The sequence below is a fragment of the Culex pipiens genome, chromosome 1 (genome assembly GCF_016801865.2).
Source record: "Culex pipiens pallens isolate TS chromosome 1, TS_CPP_V2, whole genome shotgun sequence".
Classification (NCBI taxonomy): domain Eukaryota; kingdom Metazoa; phylum Arthropoda; class Insecta; order Diptera; family Culicidae; genus Culex; species Culex pipiens.
Window position 1 is genome coordinate 108651631 of NC_068937.1, and position 19678 is coordinate 108671308.

Consider the following 19678-nt stretch of genomic DNA (forward strand, 5'->3'; position numbering starts at 1 on the left):
TTCTCTGTCATAAAAATATTTGTTTAAATTGAGCAAAGTATCATGAAACAATTCAAAACTCTAAATATTCCTAATATTCACCTTTCTTTTGTTTTATCAATTTATTCCGTCTAGAGGTGAGTTCGGTTATACAGGGTAAGTTCAGCATCAGATCTTAAAATAATAAGTAGCCAAATCTATTGAATCTTTAACAAACATCTTTAAGAAATATAATCTACAATGCTGAGCGTAGATTTTCACAGTCATTTTTTGCTGGAAGACACAACGAGAAGTTGTTTGCTCACCAATTCCATGTATGATATTTTATTGTATAAACAAAAAAAAACACGTTTTGAAAGCTGCATTAGCCTCAAGTAGAAATGTGATTGAAAAAGCCAAATTTTTGTTATGAAAATCGCAAATTGTATTTTTAGGTTGAACTGGTCAGTAGTCACAATCCAACTTGCAAGGAGATAGTTGGACGACGCCGATTTGTCCTCACACTGGTCCCCATTCTCTGGACTTTTGGACTCGCTGTTGCCGCAAGGCGCACAATCACAATTTGGGTTATGATTTTATTTATTCTTTCAATTTGATTTATTACCGCGTGGAATTGCTGTTGGAAGCCGTCCCGCGGGGGCTGAAAGCGGAGAACGAACTTACCAACGGAATATCGAAATGTTCACACTATTTTTTTTAGGTTAGTCGTGGGCCCAGCCAAGAGAATCGTCGTTCATGCAGCAATCAATTGCAGAATAGGAGGGAGGGGAACGAGAGAGAGAGAGAAAAAAAGTGAAAGAACTGGGTGGTTTGCGAGGGGAGGAGTTGATTAAACGAATAAAAACAGAAATCATCGCATAAATCAAAGGTGACGATTGTTAGTGGCAATAACCAACATGGGAAACGAGCTGCTGCTGGTGATGGCGATGGCCATGGTGATGTGCTGGTTCGATATGGTGAGCGGGAGAAGTTGAAATTTAAAGCATGTACGTGCAGATATGGGACGCGCAGTTGCCAGCAGTGCCAGCAAATTGGGGTACGTGTGAATAAGCGCGTTAATTTATAATTAAATTAAATTTGATTGGACATATTCGTACACAAGTGGAGTGAAGCCACGCAGAATATCTCCGAGATATGAGGCATGAATTAACTTTAATTAATGTTGTTCATGCGAGTTGAATACCAGGGCACTATGTTCGATTAATATGGCTCCTTCAAAATAAAATAGAAATATGATAAAATATTGTCAAAATTTAGAATGTACTTAAAAACTGTAAAATCGATAATTGAATGGATCTTCACACGGTTATCTTATTGACTTGCATCATGTTTCATACCCTTTACGCATGCTATCGTCTGCGGTCTTTGGCGAGTCTTTCCTTCAAACCGTCTGGACACCAACACCCATTGGAGATCCGATCCATCAACTCTGCGGTGTGAATCACGTTCCTCGTGCCTCCCGTAACACATGGAGACATGAGGCGCACCTTGTAGTGCTGCTGACTTTGCCGGTTCTCACCTTTTCTTCTTCGAGACTTCATCATTCGTTTTGGACGACGCGACGAAGACGACTTGCAAGGGATTAGCATACAAACATCCAGCCAGCCAGTTGTGAACAGAGAGCCCCAAACAACTTCACGATCCGACTGAATGGCTCTATCTCGTTGAATGACTGCGGCCCATTGTGGTTTTCTCAACGACTCCGTCCTAGTCGTGCGGTCGAGTTTTCCTCTTCGAGAGATGACAAGCCAATTAGCATAATACTTTAAATTAGACAAGATGTGTGTAGCTGGCTGGTTGGTTGGTTGGAATATTGAAAAGACTTTTATAACAGGCTGGTTGGCTGACTGGTTCACATACGGGCCCGCTGACGCCTCCCTGGGGAAATCAAGTCGCGTTTTAGTGCCCTAGAGAATTAGAGAGCGAGCGGCTTACGTGGTCCTCGAGGGTCTAAATTGCGCTCCGTGAGTGGTTGGTGTTTTTGTTTTTCCACCGAGAGAAGCTTCTTGGCGTCTCACGTCTAGCTACACGCAGAGGAAAACTGGATAATGGTAACGACGCTCAAGAGGTTGTTGTCTCAAGTTGTATATACAATTTGCGGTTACAAACCCGAACGAATCTCCCCTAACATCCTCGAAATCATCCAATGAACCTCTGGTTATATTTCCCGCAGATTCCCACCAATTCCCTCGCGAGAGTGCTCCTTCTTAGTCCGTACTCGACCATTATTCAATCAAAAATTTGACTCGTTGAGGCGATTCAATTGTTCCTTAGTTTGCACCATGACGCCGACTAAGACGACGACCATCATCATCATCATCACCATTGCCGTCGGTCGTTGTCGGCAGTCATAGTGTACAATGGCCCAGGTGCCATTGTTCGCCCTCGTCGTTACCCGGGCCGGTAATGAGATTGTGCGAAACGATTGATGAATTGAACTCAGACAGCCGGCGTTCCTTTTTTACTACCCACTTGAATACCTGCGCGCTCTATGGCATCAGCCCACTCGAGCCAAACTCGACAAATCCTTGCGGTAAAACTGCAAAAAATAAAGTCGGTCGATGCCAGCAGCAGCTTGAGCTTGGCTTTATGGTAGCTTTTGCGATTAATGGACAGACGTACCGACTCGGTGGAATTTTATTATCACCTCGCTTGCAACCACGGTAGCTGTACGGTTTACTGATGTGGTTTGTCATGAGAAGTGATTTAAAATGGTGTCCAATTAATCTTACAGGGTTGCCAGGGCTTCTGACCATTGATTTAACATCCGGATATATGACGAAACACATATTTATACATAACGTTTTAACTTCGAAACTTCAATTTTTATAAAAATCGATCTATGAGACCCTAAACCAAGTCGAATATAACTGGTATGGGTCAAATTGGTTCGGCTGAGAAACAAGAGCCAGTCTGTTGGTCTCAGACATACATACACACACATACACACAGACATTTGTTCAATTTATGAAGTTCTTATGAAAAGTTCATTTTTCGAGCAGGATTATAGCCCTACCTTAGTGAGGAACGCAAAATATTTAAAATTTTGATCATTTCATTATGACTAGCATATATACAGAGCACATTTTCTAAACTTTAAAAAATAGGCACCAGGGCAATAATTCCTTCAGTAAATTCAAATCTTAGAAGACGTATCAGAACGAACTCTACACGGATAGAAATCCTGTAAGCAAATCCGGTAACACTGTGTTGATGAATTTGACAACATGGAAATGTTCCCAAAATCGTCAACATTTTTCTCGATTACGCTGCAAATCTTTTCAAATTTGATTACATTGTTGTTCAAAATCGAAAAAAATGTATTGTCAGAAAAATTAAAGTTTTTTTTAGCAATTGTACCATTTGAATCGAAATCATCAAAAAAGAAGCAAGAGTTGGAGTCGCTGAATCTTCAGAAGCTGTAGTCGGAATCGGCTTATTTTTATTAACTTAATATGGAAGTTATTTTTCGAGTCCAAATCGGAACAAGAGTTGGTGCTGTCGGGCAATTTTGGAGAGCTGGAGTAAGAGTCGCAAAACCTCAAGAATCCGGAGTCGCAGTCGCCAATATATCAGAAACCGGAGTTGGAGTCATTTGATTTTCTAAAGATTTCTTCCTGCAACAAAGAATGTCATCGGCGAAACTCGTGCATACCTTACCTGTCCTTATCCCCATGAAACCAGGTCGGTTGCGTCTATCTGTCGCACTAGATATAACTCTCTATGCATGCATCCACGTACCGGCCGTCCCCTCGCTCCTGCCCCTAGTGATACGAACCCGGGACCATACGGGATAGGTCCCACTTGGCACGTCCGGAACATAAATAAAATCATGGCGTAAATAATGTCATGATAAATGCTCATGCGACGTACTGTCAAGAGAGTCGTTGCGAAACCGCCAGCCCAGAACAATAAAATACGTTTATCTCGCGTGCATATCCGACGTCGGTCGGCCACCATGCACACCGCCACTGGAACGTACGCTAAACCCAACACGGGAGCTGAAGATTTGAAACGAGACGGGTAGAGGTGCCAGAAGCTCGCACATGCATAATATCTCGAGCTGACTCCCGCTTGGCATAGATTTCCCCGGCTGTGTATAACAAATGTTCTGGAGCTTGTAATGTTCCGCGACTCGTCGGCGTTCCAGATAGCGGAAAGTAACAACAATCTCAACAACACAATTTCAACGCCAGCAATTCAACCGGCACCGATGATAGGGAATAACAAGGCGAGTACGCGTAGACTCGTTCGTTGTATCGCAGAAGGGGAAAGGAATTTTAAATAGTGGCAAAAGCGCAACAATGTATCAAGAGTAGTGCAGTTTTTTGGTTCAACACAATTCTTTAATAAAATCCAGACTTGGGCAAGCGAGCTCAACGGCATCAACATCGGATGTATGCACGAACAGAAGCAGTACAGTTCAGCGCAACCTTGTGGCAAGAATGTAAAAATGTTATTTAATTAAAGTACACGTTCGTTTCCACTTCTTTATGCCCTCGGCAGCGGCGATGTGTGCCTGGCATCGTATCGCAAATTATGATTATGATGCTCCTCCTCGGTGATGTTGGTCCCCGTATGGTATAGTTCCAGCTGGGACGACCTCCGCCACGTTTGTTGATGCCACCGCACACAGAGTACAGTATAGTGTGTTGAAAGGTATACGATCCATTAGTAACTGCATGTTTAGCGCAGCGAAGGGGGCCAATATGCATCAAGTTCACTTGGCTCAGGTTTTGCCTCCTCGAAGAGACTGATGATGGGGGTTCTCCAACTCGAGGCCAGCGTGAGATTGTGCCATGTTGTTGTCGGATGGTGGATGTACGGTTGGTCGATTCAGTCATTGTAGTGGAAAAATTAGCAATAAACTTATGGTAACGTTGACGGGGCAAGATATTATCTCAGGTCAACGGTTTCTGCTTTGACAATTTGAAAAAAAGTAAGCTTATTTGAAGGTACAGTTCAGACTCGATTATCCAAAGTTTCGATTATCCAAAGTTCGATTATCCGAAAGTTTGTATGGGACTTCGGATAATCGAATCACGAACAAAACATTTTCTTCATAGTTTTTTTTATTTTCTTGCTTTTACCATCAAATTAAAATTCTGCGACCCCATTTTAAGTCAAATTTGAATGTTTGCTTACCGTCATTAGGGGTGATATTGGGTCTGAAAGGTGAGATTGGGTCATACAAAAATGCTGAAATTTGTATGACCCAATATCACCCCTCAGACCCAATGTCTCCCCGAATGACGGTACCTTAAAAATTTGCAAAATGCATTTTTCATTACTTCATTATCGCCATTTTGGGCGCCATCTTGGATTTAAAAATTCTTAATCACTTTAGAGTTGTTTAGGGGTCATACATAAGCTGTACAATAAAAAATAAGACAACGAAAAAAACAAAACAAAAATTCGTGATTCGACTATCCGAAGGCTTTTGGATAATCGAGTCTGGACTGTATTAAATACCATACTTGTTTACATGTTCAATGAAACATTGAAACATGATTTAAAAAAGGTATCATTTAAGACTCTCTTTAAGACAAAAACAAATAATATTTTGTCAACCTGCAAAAAAAATAGAAAATAATTGGAAATGAATCAAAAGTGTAAACTCGCCTCTGTCCAAGGCATCCTGCACTTACGGAACAATAACTTCAACTTTCTGACAAACAATAATTGAAATAACTTAAGGCATTTATTGTTAGTTTTTGCTCGGACCAATGAGTCCAAAGGCATGAATGGGGAGAGCCCTCAAAAACCACTTTTTACTCCAAGGACTCTTCCACCCCGGGATTCGAACTGACGACCTTTGGATTGTTAGTCTAACCGCCGACAAGTGACTCTACCGAAGCCGACTTGGTTTGGAGTGTTGTTTGTACCTATATGAGCGAGGCGACTACTACTGAGTCATATTTTTTCTCGCAGATGATGCTTTTATTTTTGCGCTGCTGTTATGAACTCATTTGTCAAGATGATGAACGTTTTTGAAAATATTTATTACTTTATTGATACAAACTGCTAACGGTTCGTTCAAGTCAAGTCACAATACGCAATGTAGGCTACAGTGAGTGCCAATCCCCTGCGCGAGCGATAGTGCTGAACTTGTGAGTGAAGGATGGGAATGTTTGTGATGATGATGTTGCCATTTGGCTGGCGGAACGTGGAGCCAGAAGCGTGAAAAAACAAACGATAACATAGACGAAACTTAAACATGACGAACCTGTCTGGCAGACGATGATATGGTCCTGCGGTACGAGTTGTATTTTTTTTAACTTTATTTATTCATGTGAAGCCTCTTTCCACTTGGTTCGGACGTGATGTGATAACGAATGGCATTTTGAAAACTTTTTTGTGCAAACTGTGGCAGCATGTGTCGGTTTGATGGATGATTGAAAATGTGGTATTTGGAAAGAATTCACTAAATATTTAAAAACTGATGGCATGCAACCTTAGCAAATTGATATTAGTTGTATTATTAAGTAGGTAATAGGAGCAACAACCGACGATGTGCTACAATAATAGATTTTTTTCGAAACATTTTGTGTACATACATTTTTTTTAATTATTCGCCTAATTATATGACTTTTGTTTCAGCAGTTTTAATAGCGAGAGATAAGAATACCCATAATAATTTTAGAATGTAAAATCACTGGGAACTGGACTTTTAATTTTAGACATTTCGCCGTTCCCGATTAAATTTCCGGTTTTTGAACTCTCTTCATCCCCGAAAAAAAAAAATACCCGAACTCATTAACCTCACATCTTCAGTCGGTCGCCAGTCGTCACACCGTGGCACGGGATCAGGGTTTGCTGATTAGGACGCGACGACTGCTGTTGAGACTTGTGCCGTGCAACCTGATTTACGACCCCCGGAGTCATAATAATAAAAAGCAACGACTCTTGCTCGAGCCCGCGTCTAGAATCTAATCACATTCAAGAGGAAGGTTGCCAGGAAACGTGCCCCAATCTCGCAGAAGGTTCTAATGCGCCATCGGCATCACCCAAACGACCGCCCGACGAATGCTGATTTGGGACGAGATTTGTACGGCTTTGAGAAGGACCAAGAGGTCGTCACAACTGGGAGGAAAGCTGAAGTGTTCTTCAACGGGGCATTACTTTTGGGGTTTAGTTCGATTGGTTTCAACAGGAAACAAAAGTTTAATTTTGTGCGGATTGTTGACATTCAAACTCTAAAATTTGCTCAAAACTATAATTTCAATAGACAAACTAATTTGAAACTTTTAAGCCCCACAAAAAATATTTTTGCATTAAATTGTTCTATTGCAAAGTATGCAAAAAATATAAAATGGGTTGTTTGCATTCTCAGCACGAACTTGAAACAATGCATAGGTGGAGTAAGTTACGTCTTATACCAACATTCACTGTAGTCCAGTTTGTAGCTTATACTCGATGCCATCAAGCAAATGGGTTGGTAGAAATCGTTCAACATCACGCTTTCAATCACATTTGCTCCAAATCCATCACGTTTACAGTTCGTCACATCTTTGAATTCCCATCCCGGAAAGGAAAGCCATAGAATCTATATCATGCCAGCTATCGTCACGTTTGCAGAAAATGAGAAGCGAAACCCATCGCGCCTGCAAACTGCCGCATGCCGTCGATATCAAATTTCGCGCACGGTTCTTCAACCTCCAACCCAAAAGCTCAACCACCCCTCGTGCTGTCGAGCTCACGTTCCACGTGGCACACGTGTCGGTCCTCTAAAATGTGTATCCCGTCGTCGTCGTCGTCCTCGTCGTCAATTAGATTCTCTTCTGCGCTGCAAACGGATGGATGGTGGCAGCTCGAAAGGACACGTTTGAGGCCACGTTCGACGTCGACGATTCAATTTGGCCTGGCGGGCTAACGTACTTTGCGCCAAAGTGGCAGCACAAAAATTAAGATATCACATAGCAGATAATTTAACGGCGGGAAAATTCCTGATTAAAATAACAACTAACTTTCTCCCGCCCTCCTCCCTTGGCCTGGATCTCTGAGGGCTGCTGTTGCCGCGTGTCCTCACCCCGGGATAGAAACGGATACGCCAGATAGGATATAGGTAACGTTACTTTATGGGCTGGGATTATTTCCCTCAAGGGAATTATAGGCTCGTAGTTTGGAACTTTGCATAGTTACACGTTCCGTCGCTTGGCAGTGCAGAACGGCAAAGTATATTGTGGGCACTGTTTGAGAATGCTTAATGTTGGCCTCCAGGGGGATAGGTGAAGTGAAATTCATTACGCCGCAGCGATAAAATTTTATTCTATCTTCCGATATTTTTAGCTGATGGTAGGGGAGACCAAAAAGCCTTGGATATTTGAGGATCAGTTTATGCTATCCAATACCGAAGTAAAATAATCATCAGAATATTTTCTCAAATACCGTAAACTTTGACTTTGATAGGTTTGATATTTTTCCACAAAATGAAGAGTACACATTCAATTTGTACGGAATGGTATGGAATCCTAAAGACCATGGTAGATAAGTAGATAAAGAACTTAGAGAAGAAGTTTTCATAAAATTTTCAAATGAAAATGAGTTCGAATCAAAAACGGAATGCATTTTCGGATTCTTTGGACATTTTTATTGATTTCAAGGTCTCGGGACCAAAGAGCTAACAGCTGAAAATATATGTCTATGCATTTTCAGAATGCAAAATGTCTAATTATGTAACACGTCTCAAAATAATGGATGTCGTAACTAGGATTCAAAGATAAGTTTAAAAAAAAAACGGATTTCAGTATCTCAATCGAACTAAAAGTACCATGCTCCTCCATTGAAATGAGTTTCCAGTACATTTTGCTGGAGACGAATGGTGTATTGTGTTCAATTAATGTACCAAATTCCGATATTTTTTTAAAGTCTCAGAAGCTTGTTGGGACCCGTGGTGTAGGGGCAAGCGTGGTTGCCTCTCACCCAGTCGGCCTGGGTTCGATCCCAGAAGGTGTCATTTTTCTAGACGAGATTTGCTGATTACGCCTTCCGTCGGGTGGGGAAGTAAATGTTGGCCCGGTCTAACCTAGAGGTTAGGTCATCTCCCTGAGTCCTGTCTCGGTGGAGTCGCTGGCAGGCAGTTGGACTAACAATTCAAAGATCGTCAGTTCGAATCCCGGGGTGCATGGAAGCTAAGGTGTAAAAAGAGGTTTGCAATTGCCTCAACAATCAAGCCTTCGGACACCTAGTTTCGAGTAGGAATCGCGCAATCGAGAAAGCCATGGCAATGCTGTAGAGCAAACAATTTAATTAGGATTTTTTTTTATTAAAAAGAAATTATAGAAGTTTTGAAACAATAATAAACAAACTTAACCTAAGAGAAACAAATGTACATGAATCCATGAATATTAAAAAATAGCTTGGAATTTGCAATGTACTGATTTTTAGATTATTCTTAACTGGGTGATGAATAAAGAGAATGCGTAACGTGATTTTCGAATCATCTCACTTTGCTTACATCTTCAAAGTAGAAGGCTGTTCAATCACAAGCATGACTTTTTTCTTACTGGTAAATGAGCTGTTTTATAATCAGTAGTATGTAATTAATTTTGTCTAGTCTTTGTTATTTTTTACTGGAAATGTGTGTGTGTTTTCAAGTTTCGATCGGTTTGAAGAGGTTTTTCTTTTTTACGTGTGACAAAGAACTCCGATGAGAGTGTTATTCTGCGATGTCGTGAATAAATTCCCTGGCTGATTTTGGAATCCTACAGCTCTTCCTGGTCCAGCCAAAAAACTTTGCTAATTCTTGCGAAGCTGATCCAACAATCAGAAAAGATTTTCATTGGATATGTTCCCTAAAACATCTTTAAAAATCATGAAAAAAAATGTTTAGCTGCGAGTTCTTTGATTAAATAATTCATTTTTTTGCCTTTACTGAGAAATGATCTTACACAGAAATAAACAAATGTTTTCAGAGTTTTTGCCTTCCTCACTAAGGGGACACAGACAAAAAAGGGTAAATTTACTCGACACGGAAATTATGAATCACATGTAAAATTAAGATTCGATGTAACCATCTGATTCACACGTGAAATCATGTTTTTACGTATGATTCGTTGTAAATTTACATTAAAATTTAAATAGTTAATGACGTGCAAAAGTGTTGGAATATCAGGTCAGGTTAAGGGTTACAACCCTGGCCAAAAATATCATCACTTCTCACACTTTCTGCACCATTCTGTTGGTCATCCAAATGCGATACAACTACACATCTTTTTGCACTTGGAATTGAATCGGTCCAGGGTCCCATACATCGAGGTTTAAAAAAAGTTTCTATAAGTACCGTCATCATGGGTGACATTGGGTCATACAAAAATCCATACATTTATGTGACCCAGTCTCACTCCCCAGACCCAATGTCACCCCTGATCACGGTAGTTCACTCATCTGTACGAAAACTATGTCCGGATCCTGTATGGTCTAATAAACAAAATTTCATTGTTTTGCTGTTTGGGTTCTTTTGAATATGCCTTGTGTCAGATGTATTCATAAACAAAGAAAAAGAAAAAAAAAATGAAAATTAGATTATTGGACTTTATGAAATAAAAAACTCCAGGTTTGTTATTTGAAATTGCTAAATGTTTTTTATAGGATTTTTTTTAAAATAAATTCACCTTTCATCTTCTGAACTATTTATGGAGCTCAACCGCAAAACCGAATAAAGATGACATAGATGAATGCTTACATTCTCTGAAGACTAGGACGACTGTTCCGAGAAGCGCTTGCCACGCCGCAGGCACAAGGCAACAGTTCAAGAGCAGCCCTGCAGGAGGGAAGTCTCTGTCTCTAGCTATAGGCAGTGACGAAGCGATCGATAGAAGCCGCGCAAAACCACTCGGTCGGGAGTAAATACACATTTTGTCGAAAATTGCCCACCCCTTCGGCAGGGAATCAATCATTCCGATCTCGTTAGGAGATAACTTTTAACAATTAATTATTGCGAGGGAATATACACAAACACGCTTTTGCTTGGTTGGTTGGTTGGTAAGCAAAGGTTGGATGTTTTAGCTAGCTTCAAGAGTGAGAGGAAACTGGCATGGAAACGATAAGACTTCACGTTCACGAGTCACGTTCAACGGCGAAGGGATTTTTGCTCGTTCGTCAACTTTTTTTTTTTTGATAAATGATTGTTGTTTGCAGTTTTCTTCCCAATAACGGGCATTATCGAGTGCCTCTGGCGTACCTTTCCTTTCGCGATACCCTTTGGCCCTCTCTCCCTCTTTCCAATTTGTTGGAGGGAAACTTGCGTCGAAGAAGTGGGTGTTCATTGTTGGAATAGAAGATGAATTAGTGCTTGTGTTCCATGAGTTTCAATGAAAGTAGTTGTTTTATTTATAGGACCACCTCCAGATCGATGGTGGTCATGTCAGATAAACTTTCAATGCACTCTAGAGAGACGGTAATAATCGATAAATTACGACTCATAAGTTCAATATAAATAATATAAAATGATCAATGCAGCTTGATTGATTTTAAGATCTTTATATGTTTTAAACTGTGTTGATTTGCTTAAATTCATATGCTATCGCCGGTAGAAAGTGCACTTTGAAGTTTCACCTCGAGGGAACCATTTTATCATTTTGCTTATCATTAGTATCCCCTCCGAGGCTACTATTTTGAAACGTGTCCCCACCTTGGCTTCGCTCGGAAGCGCTTCATGTGTGCAACGCGTTGTGGCTTAATTAATAAATTATTTATACCGCATTAAAAAGCACTACACACGCCACACACTGCTGGGACCGGGCCTTGGGGACTAACTGGGGTTAGTGTCGTCAAGACCTACGTCAAACCCGTCCATGGCGTGGCCCCCAAATGGCTGTCGTTGGTATCTCCGGAGGGGTTGCTCTCACCCCACAAAACAATAAAACGATTTAATTTATCGCACTGCTTAATGCGGCAAAAGCATCGGCACATATTAATCGTGATATTATAGCAGCTGTAAAACATACAAACGGCGAGCGGCAACGCAACGGTCTGCCCCAGTGTCAAAAGGATGAGCACGAGGAGCACGGGGCGTGAAATGGGTTGAAACCTCTCGTCCTTCCCCGACCTCCCCCTGCCAAACCATGGCAAGTTTCGCTAATTCGGACATTGGGACCAACCTCGCTAATATCGATTCCGTGTATAAAACTTCCAACGTATAATCATAACAATAATCAACGCAAAGTCTCCAGCAATATCCAGGCATCCCTTGGCGTGCAAAGGTTCCCGATTTGGCACGGATAATGCCGCCAGTTGGAGCCCTTTTACGCTGGCGTACTTTGATACTGAACTCTGGACGGGGGAAACCTTGAGTGGGTGCAAATTGAACGTCGCACCTTCGCGGGAAAACGTGGACAGAGGTGGACTTAAGTAATTTTTATGAACAGCAAATGAAATCATGGCAAAATTCTTTCCAAAAATGTATTATTTTGATTCATGGTACTTCGTCATCATCGTGCAATCTTGTCGTATTTGCATTTTGGGTTCAATTGAGTTAAGGACGTCACATTTTTCGAACATGTTTGCCTATGTCCAGCTCTGGTAACCCGCATCCCCGAAGCCGGCCTGTCTGGGCGATGGTTCACAACCGTCCACGACAACTTTAACTCTGCCAATGCAGGCAGACAGGCAGGCAGGCAGGCTGTCAAGGGGGGCTTGTTGAGCCGTCCGAATGCCACAAGCGAGAGTTCGCGCGTTGCATTAATAAATACGGGGATTAATTTCACAACTGGGAAAATAATTTATAGTGCATCGATAATAAATTACGACCGATTATAATTGATTTAGCGTGTACTCCGCGATAAACTTGTCCCGGTTCAGGTAACGCTCTTTGCGAGTAGTGAGCACACGAATACAGCTCATCATTCTCAACGTGGATCACATTCGTCTTGGCTTTGCGTTTTATTTTTGCAACTTTGCTGGCATGCGAAAAGAATCATTCACATCAGCTTATCTCGACACAAATCATTACTTTTCAAAGACGATGTACAACAAACATGGATTTAAAAAAGTTAAATCTCCCAACTTAATACTCTAAACAGTTTCCATCCTTGCCCTGATAAAAAGTCTAACTAACGGGATATCGTTGCCAAATAAAATTACTATTACTATTATTACTTAAAATTCAATATTATTTTACATTTGCTCAAGACATATTTTTTTTGTCGGAATTCATACAAGACAGAACATGCGGGCAATCCATTCGTCACGTAAGTCTTTCATTAAACCCACTTCATGAGTTGCTAGGCATGGAAGTGCGGAGGGACGTGCAAATTGAATCGAGGTTAAGCGACTTAAAGTGGAGCGTGCTTCCTCACAGTAATAAGCATTGGAGTTTTGCCATTCTCGCGAAACACTACGGCTTAAATTTGCCACTCATCCACTAATGTCAGACTGCGCGCGGTACTTCACTTAACCGCCAGGCAGTTGAAGTTGTGTATAGAGCTGTTTTCTTTTTGCGTTCTATGATTGCAAGCCGAAAACTGTTACTACAAAAAAGTTCTGAAATATATATTATGATCAGTAATGGAAGAATTTTCATCAAAACTGAATCTTTTGACGCTCATCAAGTAAAAAATTTGGATGGTAACATGGCTCTCCAAAAGATTGTTAAAAATATTTAAATTTTGGGTTGTGGTTTTTCGGCTTTCAGTCATATAGCAGTGAAAACAATGTATTGTTTCGATTTCCGACGTTTTGGCAATTTTTTTTGCCTTTTTCAAGGATTAAAAACGGTTTGTTTTCTTGTTATTTTTGGAGTTTTGGGTAAATTGGCAACTGTCTTTTGTTGTTGTTCCTCAGTCTTAGTTGGTGCATAGCAGCACAAATAATGCTGGCAGCTGCTGGTTTCGGTTTCGAAAAAACTTTCTTGTGTTGCACTATCCACGAAACGGTCAATTTCAATCGAACGGAGCTTAATGGCGGTTTTTTCACCAAAAAGCGTCAAAAGGTATAGCTAGAATTTGGAGCACAACTCAAAATTGTAGAGTAACAGTCGAGAGCATAACTACTGGTAAAACTAAACTAAAAAATCAACATCTGAATTATTCCGCGTAACACCAATTCATTACTACACTTGCAGGCATAACTTCAGACGTCGAAAAATGAACTGTCACTTTTCGTAGATGAATAAAATTAATGAATTTCAGTAACGCTAATAATGAAATTTACAAAAACAATTACGAATAGGTCACACCCGTTTGATCCACTAATATCTCCTAGAGAAAATCGCGCCACCAGTTTGTCGATATTGTGGTGTCTTGTTTACAGTGCAACATATTTTTCAAGATAACAGAGGTTACGAGGAAAGCCGAAAAACAACAGCACTTTCAAACATTCTTGCAAATGAGAAAAGGAAGGAGATCTTTTTGAAAAATTTCCCGAAAGAAAAAAGTTTGTACAACAATTTTACAAGACATTAATGCCACAAAAGTGGTAAAATGTCTATGAAAGTGAAAAAAAAACCTCCTCTCTCTTTCGCAGGTGAAGAAATTTCGCCAGCAAAAAAGATTTTTTTTGCGACTGTTCCATCTCTGATTGTTAGTAGTTGAATTGTTTTATTTTCTTTTAATGTGATTCACATTCGATACATTTTGACTCTTCATAAGAAAGCTTTTATGAAATTGTGATGAACAGATTTTTTGAAAAGATTTTGTTCATATTGTAAATAAAAAATAAAATAATTTAGTCTGTTGAGCTCGTTTTTTTTTCATTCATCGAAAAAGTTGGTGATATTACGATGCCTCTGTGCTCTCTTGTACTTAGCTTGCTGGTTTTCCTATCTAGTTAGCATAAGAGAGCACAGAGGCATCGAATAGTTAGAAACATAACAAAATATAAAAATACATAAAGATTCATCAAACCCAAGATATAAAAAAAGGGTTAAAATTTGCATTACTATTTAAAGATTCAAAATAAGCGTCAAAATAAATCATACATTGGCTGCCTTTCTTCACCTGCATGTAACTTCAAATAGCAATTGAAATGCAGTCCAGACTCGATTATCCGATGTTTCGATTATCCGAAGTACGATTATCCGAAGGCTTGTATGAGACATCGGATAATCGAGTAAAAAATAAAAAAATATGAAAATTGGAATAACAAGCCATAATTTTAACATTCAACTGGAAAAGTGTTTAAAAATGCTTTTTACACTAGTTCTGTTGTTTTGCAATCATCAGTTTTCAAAAAATGTAAGATTTGACGAAAACAAAAATTTTAGCGTAAAAAAACTTTTTGCGGTAATGTACATCGAAAATTTTCAAAAACTGAAAAGATTTTGAATAAACCACAACATACTTAAAATGATTCCTAACCCGGGTAGACGGTAATAACAAAATTCATGCCATTTCAATAACAAATACTGTTACGGAAGAATACTGCCAATTGTTATTGGGATGATCGGATTAGTTGTTAAAATAACAGAAAATAATAACAAAGATTTGTTCGAAGAATAACTCAAAATGTTATTAGTCTGTTATTACAATAACAATCCAATAACAAAAAAATCATAACGACGAATAACGAATTTTGTTATAAATAACATAAAATGTTATTGGCCTAGTATTTTCAAATATCAGAAAATGTTATTCCCAAGTTATTTCCGTCTGCTCGGGAACACAGGAGAATGCAATTGACATTGAATTCAGCTGAATGCATTTAGATTTCCATTGAAATGTTGAAGTTTTAAAAAAAAAAGACAAAAAAATGTTTGCCCGCTGATTTTTCTGACTGATTTTGAAGGGGGGGGGGGGGGTCTGGACTGCGATCGAAACATTCAAACAATATTTTAAAATAGAAAAAAAGTTTTCGAAGTTGATTTTTATACAGTTACATGATGCATATGGAATTTCAACGTCATAAAGAGTGTTCTTTTTTAAATAGTTCTATCTCATTGGATGAAATTAAGAGATGTGCTTTCTTCATATCTTATTTACTGCTTATGTTCGCATAAATATCCCATATGCAAAAACAGCAAGCTGAGAAAAACGCATTTGAAGTTTGTCCCATACATAAGGCTACGTGTTAAGTTTTCGCGAGAAAACTGGAATTCCTCCTGATTTCTAGGACAAAGTACTGGATGTTATACGCGTGTTTGAAAGAGCAAACGATTTTGAATACATCTGGATTAATAACTCAAATTCGATGAAAATGCAATATGCAATAGAAGAATGATAAATGTATATTAATTGCATAATTTTCAGAAAATTTACATTAATGCAGGCATGGCCGACTGGAAAGTAATACATTTTGCAGATTTAAATTCCGGCAGAAATGTCTGACCCTAATAAAGATGTAATGCCGGAATTTTCAAGTGTCAGCCAGATCAAAGATTAATCATTGTTTGCCTTGAAAAAAAAAATTTTTATTTTTATTAAATTAAATATTTGATAAATTATTTAATTTTTAATTAAAACTCGTTCAAAATGTGTAAAAATTCAGCGCAAAAATGGTCATTTTCAGATGCTAATAACTTTTCAGCAAAAAATCCTAAAAATATGGTATCTTCGGGAAAGTTGTTCTAAATTTAATGATGGTCCTACATCTGAGAATTGATAAAGATTGGACGACTATTGCGCCCGTTACAGGTAAAAAACTGCAACAGTTGCTTTTCTCCATACATTTTGACGATTTTCCCCATACAATCTTCAAGCGTGGTCAGAATGAGCTCAAATTTGGAATTTAGCCTAGTTCTAGGCCAATCTTTGATTTCAGGGGGTAGCCCAGAGAAAGCCAGGATGTGGACCACCCTAATGTACATGTCCCGCAGAAGTAATCGTTCTTAGACCATCAAATCTGTTCAAAGCAAATTAATCACGATATTGCCCATGATTTGGCGCAATTTAATATATTAGACGGTTTCTTCAATGATTTTTGTATGCTGTAGTGCAATCAGCATCGCTTCCAGCTCCTCTCCATTCTTTATCAATTTTGACCGAGAGAAGAAAAAAACGTTTTGCGATATGGCAAACCGATAAGCAATTTGTACCTTCTCCTCTCATCCTCCCCCTGGTCTCTTTCCCAGCAGCGCCCTTGTCTGTCCATTTGGATTATGAGACTCGGTTCTCACGTGTTCTTGACACAGTTTCGAGACACAGACATGTGCTATAAATAGCAACGGCAGCAGCAACGATCAAAAGGAAAAGAGCAAAGCACGCTCTAATGAAAAACGAAAGCGAAAAGAATAAGGCCGCAAAATATGATTTAAAGAGGCTCTCCAATTGGAATCCACGAGCATCGAATCGAAGGGGGAAACGGACCGCAACGCGTGAGCAGCGTTTAATTTATTGGAGTTCTCTTCTTTCGGCACGAATAATAAAACGCTTGAAAGCAAAAAAAGAGTAAACAGTGGCACGACACAGTAGAACGTTTATAAGGAATACAAGGAAGCTTCTTTTTCTCGTTGTTGTTTATTACTTCACACAGCAGTCGGTCGGTAAAGCCTGATATGTCGCTGCTTCTAAGCAGTTGTATTCGGTGCTTTGTATCCTCAAAGCAGAATCGGATATGATTTTTTTGCCGGAGATACACATGCCTCTTTAGCTCAGTGGTAGAGCGCTGGTCTCGTAAACCAGCGGTCGTGAGTTCAAACCTCACAGGAGGCAGAGCGGATTTTTTGGTTAAAAACAGTTGAATAGAAATTCTCATTGAAAATAGAAATTCTACAATAACTTTCCAATTTATATTTTACATACACAGTAAAAAGAATCATGGTAATATTACATCTGGGAAGGGGTACAACTTTTATGTCAGAAAAAATGTGTAATTTTACATCTGAAAATGTGTAATTTTACCACTTTTCTGGTGAAATGTCACTTTTTCAGTCTAAATTGAGGTAAAATTACATCATTAAAGAGGTAATATTCAACCTTCCGCAATTAATGTTTCGAATTTTACACAATTTTTTACTGTGTAGCGTAAATTTCACTTTTAAAATATACATAATTACGCAAAAAAAAAACATTTTTGCCCTACACAACATTCAGAAAAAAACTGGTTCGATAAATATATTGAACTATAAGTACAGTCATCCCACATATTCGGATGTTGTTAAAAGCATGCCAAATGCATCTTTTCTGTCGACCCTACTATTTTTAGGACCTTTATTTGGCCATTCTCTTGCTATTTCACTAATATACTTTTAACACAGAAAAAACTGCATCTCAAGACTATTTCATTCAGAACAGCAAAACACTGCCGCCAAATTGCCTGTTCCATAATTGTAGGACCTGAATTTAATTGACATTTTCACAAAAAAAGTTACCAGACCATTCATAAAACATATCTAAGCTTAAGTTTCATTGGTTTCAGTTTGTGAAGGCATTATTTTGTAAAAATTATGTACTCCTGGAGAGAACCAAAGTTTGTTTACATCCGTAAGAAAATAGTGTTCAGAATTTGTGGATTTCAAGGGTCAAAGTGTTTCTCAAAAAACTAAATATAAAAGTTGAAATTTGAAGTTATTTGATACAGCGTTCGAATGATCGCCAGAAAAGCTATAAAATGAAGGCAAAAGCGAGTCATTAAGTTCAATTATCGATTTTCTATGATTTTTTGAACATTGGATGATTTGTAAACTGTTCCGAATATGAGGGATTACTGTAATTCCAATACTAATCATTTCAAACGAAACGCAGTCTAAACTGCAATGCTATAAAGCTTTTTTTAAAGAGATCTTGTAGATCTCCTGAAACATTTTCTTCTTGGGTTACACAGTAAAAAAAATCATGGTAAAATTTCATCTAAAAAGGAGTACATCTTTTATGACAGAAAAAAGCTTCAATTTTACCTCTGATAATGTGTAAATTTACATCTGGCAGACGCTAGGAAAAAATATCTGTAATCCCAAAAAAATATCGAACCGGCGATTGTTATAACTAGCTTACTAAGTCCGCGCCCCAACCCGCACGGCCATCTCGTCGCTGTAAAAACTGTACGATCAAAGCCAATGTAGCTCTATGTGCTCCGTACATTGTATACTGTATTTACTGCATATACGGTACATAGAGCTACATTGGCTTTGATCGACCACACAGCGGCGAGTTGGCCGTGCGGGTTGGGGCGCAGACTTAGTAAGCTAGATATACCTATCGCCGGTTTGTTATTTTTTTGGGATTACAGATATTTTTTCCTAGCGTCTGCCAGATGTAAATTTACACATTTTCAGAGGTAAAATTGAAGCTTTTTTCTGACATAAAAGATGTACTCCTTTTTAGATGAAATTTTACCATGATTTTTTTTACTGTGTATGTTTCACGTTGATGACCTTCCACGGAAGTGGCTTGCAGTAAACCAATTCGAACAGTGCGCCCAAATCGATTTGCTCGTTCGCCACATCAATCAGATTAAACCTTTCAAAACTAAATGTTTCGAATTAGAACCGACTTGTGTGCGCTCACATACATCATACCTTCCATAACCCTCTAAAAGAACGGCTCCGGCACTCTTCATTCTACCCACAGAGAGAGACCGAATGATGTAGCAGAATTACACCAATTTACCACCCGTTGGTAACCTTAAATTGGCTTTTACGGATGCCCCTCTTAGCTCACACAATTGAACACGCCACCACGGAATCGATTCGACGCGTCGGGTAGGAAATCGAAACTGAAGTCTTGTGACGTGCATTTTCCTCCCAGAGAACCCAAACCCCAAGGATAAAGGGGGGGTTGCCAATTCAATCTCCTGGCCCAGACCAGACTGCCGCCTTGGCTGGTTG

At 39.2% G+C, this 19678-nt stretch overlaps 1 protein-coding gene and 1 non-coding gene across 11 annotated transcripts in view; one reads left to right on the plus strand and one right to left on the minus strand.

The window, feature by feature from the left end:
- Positions 1-19678, minus strand: part of LOC120423423 (mpv17-like protein) — a 221598-nt gene that overhangs the window by 58032 nt on the left and 143888 nt on the right. The window lies entirely within an intron of this gene.
- Positions 17493-17564, plus strand: Trnat-cgu (transfer RNA threonine (anticodon CGU)). The gene has a single exon. It is a non-coding gene; the product is annotated as a tRNA-Thr (tRNA).